Consider the following 5,999-nt stretch of genomic DNA (forward strand, 5'->3'; position numbering starts at 1 on the left):
AGTGTAGAACTATGAATTGATATAGCTGCTGTTTCTTAAGCGTGTCAAAGACAAAATGAAGTCACAGACAGAATTAACAAGGGTGCTGATTCATAAACTTGCTGCAGTAACTTTTGTTTCAGCAGGTGGGACACATGTTACAAAGGAGAGTAAGTTTTATAGAGTATAAAAGAGGAAATACAAAGACAGTCTTTGATTGGCAAGTGTTCAATTGGTGTGGGAATTTTGGAAGCAGGGTAACTTTTAATTCAGGTATGGTTGGCAGTCGGTGATTAGCTCCATGGGGGTAAACAAGCATTTTAGGGACATTTCAATAGAGGTAAGATTATTTATTATTAAGAGTGTCAGATTGTCTGTAGCTGGCCATTTCCTGAAACAGGTCAGGGTCAATAGGGTGTGTTTTTGTGCTCAAACTGTTATCATGGTCCTTACGGTGAAGTACAGAGAGGTTAAATTCCTTGTCTGAAGACCCATATTTGGTAAGTAGCAATATTCTTTATAAAACATGATCTGTAGTGACAGATGGGAAAGAAGGGACATTGGTTCTATTACAAAAGAGAAGGCTGAGGTGTGCCTGGTGGAGAGGTATTTATTCTTATGAAAATCATCATCTTCATCATCATCCCCTTAAGCAATATTTATTAAGTGCCCTGACACCATATGCTGAATGAGGCCTTTGGGATCTCAAGAGAGAAGTAGTTGATCTGTTTTTCTCAGCATAAAGAGGCGCATTTTGTGATATTTTTGTTTGCTTGTGCATTTCCCCCTATTTTAAGATAATCCAACTTTATTTTTCCTCAATTGCTATTGCTTCTGAAGGGGAAAATGAAAACAATTGTAGACCAAATGCTTCTCAGCAACAACAATATGTATAGTCATCTCAGAAGTCCCAACAAGAGATTGGAAAGAGCCTTGTCGGGCCAATGAAAGAAGAGACAGGGTGACTCATCTCAGGTATCTAAGCAAGGCTTAGATGATTTTGATTTTGAATTTGATGTGTGAGAAGTCAAAATAGCATGTTTCAAAGTCATGTGTTCTGCTAAATTCAGATTAGGGCCCTAAGGTCTAGGAGGGAGCCAAGGGGACTTTCTCAGGAAGTTTCCACCTTTCATTTTCCTTGGATTAAGAGAGATTAAGTAGTGTGGACACTAATAGGTGCTGAAGAGCAATGAAGCCATTGTTCTTCTGCCCTACCTTTTGGGTATTTCTCAGATGGTTTCCAGGGTTGAGAACAGGAAAGAAATTTCATCTTGGAAACAACTGTTGCCATAGTCTTAGCCACAAGCTCAAAACAAGGGATTTAAATCCATAGGTAGTCAATGTATCATCTAGTCACCATGCTTGGGAAGGGCATGTGTCTTGTTTCTTTTCATCCTTAGAAGAACCTAGTGTGTTAAGGACTACTGTTAGCATTTCCATTTTATGGATGAGGAAATTGGCAATCCAGTAAGTCAGGTAATGTGCTCAAGGTCACACAGGATAGGAGAGGAGTTTGGACTCAAATTCAGTTCTCTCTGCTCAGTTCAGTTCAGTACCTCAGTCATGTCTGACTCTTTGCGACCCCATGGACTACAGCACACCAGGCCTCCCTGTCTATCACCGACTCCCAAAGCTTGCTCAAACTCGTGTCCATTGAGTTGGTGATCCCATCCAACCATCTCATCCTCTGTCATCCCCTTCTCCTCCTGCCCTCAATCTTTCCCAGCATCAGGGTCTTTTCCAATGTGTCAGTTCTTCATATCAGGTGGCCAAAGTATTGGAGCTTCAGCTTCAATATCAGTCCTTCCAATGAACATTCAGGAATGATTTCCTTTAGGATGGTCTGATTTGATCTCCTTGCAGTCCAAGGGACTCTCAAGAGTCTTCTCCAACACCACAGTTTAAAAGCATCACTTCTTTGGCACTCAGCTTTCTTTAAGTCCAACTCTCACATCCATACAGGACTACTAGAAAAACCATAGCTTTGACTAGACGGACCTTGGTTGGCAAAGTAATGTCTCTGCTTTTAAATATGCTGTCTAGGTTGGTCATAGCTTTTATTCCAAGGAGCAAGCGTCTTTTAATTTTATGGCTGCAGTCACCATCTGCAATGACTTCGGAGCCCAAGAAAATAAAGTCTGCCACTGTTTCCACTGTTTCCCCATCTATTTGCCATGAAGTGATGGGGCCAGATGCCATTATCTTAGTTTTTTGAATGTTGAGTTTTAAGACAGCTTTTTCACGCTCCTCTTTTACTTTCATCAAGAGGCTCTTCAGTTCCTCTTCACTTTCTGCCATAAATGTGGTGTCATCTGCATACCTGAGGTTATTGATATTCTGTCTGCTCTATTGGTCTTAAAGTTTTGGGATTTCTTTCTGACCCAAATTCCTAATTTTCATATTAAGTACTAATACCTGCCTATTAGAATATGTGCCAGTTCTGCCTGCAAACATGTTTAGGACAGAAACTTTGGAGTCCTTGGGGAGTTGGTTTGAAAAGGCTGAAACAAATCCACAGCTTATGACTCGCCTCCTTCCTCGAACTTGGGAGACTTGGCTCTTTAAGGGGAAAGTGGCAGCCCAAGGACAGCTGTATCTTATCCAGATGTTTCAGTGGCCACACAATGACAGTAAAGAGAAAAACAAGCCAAGTTCAAGAGAAACCCTTACAGGTTGTTCTGGAAATCATCTTTGGACTGTCCTTATTTACTCCTCCCACTTTACTGCTGAAGAAACGGAGGCTGAGAGAATGCCAATGCAGTTACCAGGTGAGTTAGTGGCAGATCTTGGATTTGTCTCTGAGTTTCCCAGGCCAGAGCTTGAGAATGCTGCCTGAATTTGCACTTGGGACATTTCTTCTTTCTTTAGCATCATGACTGGTGACAAGAACTGATGGCAACAGGCCTGGGAGCTAGGAGTGGGTGTTTCTGCACTTCGTTAAGATGGAGGGCAAAAGAGAAGTGAAGACCGTTTCCAGGAACTAACTTTGAGGAGCAGCAGTGTTCATTACAATCATTTTGCTGTATTGTTATGGCATTATCAATTTGACTCCACTGAAAAACTTGAAGTGTAGAAGAAAGCAGCCATTTGATGCTGGTGCCTGATATTTAAACAGAGTCTGTAGTACAAACAGTGGTGCATCTCAGGCAAGTCCCAAATGACTCGTCTCGGTCCCAGAACCTAAGCACATTTGGACACAGTGATCAACATTTCTCTTCTAATGAGTCTGATTAATCCATAGATACAGTTGAGCATATTCCTTAACAATCCCCATGCAAACCCTTCACAGAGCTACTTTGATTTTCCCTGTCAAATGTCATATAAGGTTTCCAGAGAAAGTTTAATACAGCTCTACAAACAGACCCCGGAAAGATCAGCTCATGAAGGTCTTTCCTGGCCATGTTTGCTTTTCGCTGCACACGTGTTTCCCCCTCCCTGCTCTCACAGCATCTTGTGAAAAACCTTCCCTACCTTGAAAAAATGTAACAGCAGGTTTGGGGAGATGGGGGAGCATTTTTTGAGGGTTTCTTCATTCTGACTTTTGTATTTACACTTCATTTCTTTTCAGGCTCTGGATGGCTGGGCTGGTGCTAATTGGTACAGCTGGTTTGATATTTAAATAGGTTGAGGAGCAGGTGGAGCAGCTGATGGGGGACAAGACCTCTGGGAATGCTAGGGAGATAGCTGCTAAGGAGGAGGAAGAATCTTGTGGAGATAGTCTTCTAGAAGCTACTAACAATGAGCAGTGAATCTCCCCTCCTCCAGCGCCTGCCAGTCCTTCTTGTTCACAAAGCCACCCAGATTCCTTCAGCCACTCTTAAAACCTGGGGTCACCAAATACCATTGGCACAGCTTGTTTCAAGTAACAGGTAGTTCTTACTCAGGGCCCTGGGCTTTCCTGCTTTTTTCTCTATATCTATGCTCTTCTTTCCAGCCCTGCTCTGTTGTGTTAAATCCAGTGGTCAGTTTTCAGACCTCCTTATCTTAATGTCTCTAGAGCATCTGACCCCAATGACTGCTCCCTCTTTCTTGAAATTCTTCTTGGCTTCTGAGACACCTCACTCCCCAGAATTTTCTCCTACCTTTCTGGCCCCCCCTTTTTTTCTTTATCAGACTCATTTCCTTCTTCTTCCCAGCTTATCAATGTTGGAGTGACCCAGGACTGAATCCTGGACCCTATTCTCTTTTTGACATTTTCTCCTAGCAAATGATCTCATCTAACCAACAACAACAACAACTAAACAAAAACAATCTCTCCCAAACAAACAATCAACCAAAGGAAAAAAAAAAAACCAACCAACTGACAACAAAAAAAACCCCAAACACCTACAACCACAGCAACTAAAAGTCCTTACAAAGACATAGAGTATGTGAAGGGAGTGCTGTGTATGGGTCAATACAGTTGAGGATGTTGATTGGGAGCAAGGAAGTAGAAGGAGATGGCTGTCAGGCTGAGGCTTTTTATTTTGTAGACAATGTGGTTCAGGATGAGGACACCTAGAGGCATGTGAGCAGCTGAGTGGCATGATCAGACCTGCAGTTTTGGAAGATGTTTCAGGAGGCAGACCATGAGAGCTTATCTTTTCCTTTGAAGAGGTAAAGGCAGTAACAATTGCTCTTCCATTTGGACATAAAGAGTTGCATTAAAAAACCTGCTCAAATACTTGACAAAACATGTGGGGTCTTACCTTTCACTGTCCTACGGCGTTCCAATATAGCCATAGTCTTAGGTGAGTGCTTAGCAGCTTTCCTGGCTCTTAATCATTTTCAAGTAGTCATTGAAAGGGTCAGGCAGACAAATGTCTTCCCTTTCTAGGCCTAGATCTCATGGAGAGCACTCAGACACTAAGATCCTGGGTAGAATTACATATCTGAGCTCTGAAGTCCTTATATATTTTTTACTTTATTTTTAATTTTTTAAAAATATAAATTTATTTATTTTAATTGGAGGTTAATTACTTTACAATATTGTATTGGTTTTGCCATACATCAACATGAATCCACCATGGGTATACAGGTGTTCCCCATCCTGAACCCCCCTCCCTTCTCCCTCCCCATACCATCCCTCTGGGTCGTCCCAGTGCACCAGCCCCAAGCATCCAGTATATTTTAACTTTCCTTAGGTTTTTCTGCATTACGGTCACATATTTCAGGTCCTTAAATCCGGGATAGTTATTGCAGCCAATTACAAGAGCAATTTTCCCCAACATACTTACTTTGTTCTGCAAATGGCACATTCATAATTACATTATTTTTATGCATCACCATAAAATACCAAGAGTCATCTAATATATCACTGACAAGAGGTAAGTTTTAGAGAGTTTAAAATAAACTGCTGAAAAAGTTAGATGGCTTTTTATTATTATTATTCCCTTAGAGCCAAAACACTCATGATCAAAAATTGCATCTGATTGGCTGGTATTCGCATTAGGGTTTGAAGTGAGAACACTGGAGGAAAAAAGAGTCCCAGCTCCTGTTTTGTAATAATTTTTTTCCAGCTGCTTTTCTGCATTATCCTTTGATCATGGAATGTGGCTGCGGTCTTCTGTGCTGGAAATGTTCTGGTTTTCTGTTTTGCCCACAGAGGCGTCTCTCTTCTGTTTCTGATTCATGCACTTAATAGCATCCCCAGATAGTATCCCTGAACATTAATCTAATGCTATTTGGGGACCCTACTTAAAACTTAGACTTTGGTTGGAGGAAAGGAATAGGATGCAGAAATTTCCTATTAGTGTTCAGCAATGAGAATTTGCCTGTAATGAAGAAATGACTGAAAGGTCATGAGATAGATTTTGGCTTTTAAGCTTGGGAGGATGTCTAGGCTGCATGTAAGAATGCATCCATTCCTCAAAAGCTGGCTACAAGCAAGCTTTTCTTGGGATCTGTCTTCAGAGGCAGTTTATGAACAAAACAGAAGAACCAGGTCTTATAACATTGGAGTCACAGGTGGTGGTTGTTTTAACAAAAATAGCATCACTTACCTTTTCACCTTTGGCTCCCTCAACCACCCTCTACGCTGA

The 5,999-nt window shown here is 41.5% G+C and overlaps 1 pseudogene; it reads right to left on the reverse strand.

Moving 5' to 3' along the window:
- Positions 1–2,433, reverse strand: part of LOC102177507 — a 22,550-nt pseudogene extending 20,117 nt beyond the window's left edge.
- Between the last annotated feature and the right edge of the window lie 3,566 nt (positions 2,434–5,999).

Source organism: Capra hircus (assembly GCF_001704415.2).
Source record: "Capra hircus breed San Clemente chromosome X unlocalized genomic scaffold, ASM170441v1, whole genome shotgun sequence".
Classification (NCBI taxonomy): Eukaryota; Metazoa; Chordata; class Mammalia; order Artiodactyla; family Bovidae; genus Capra; species Capra hircus.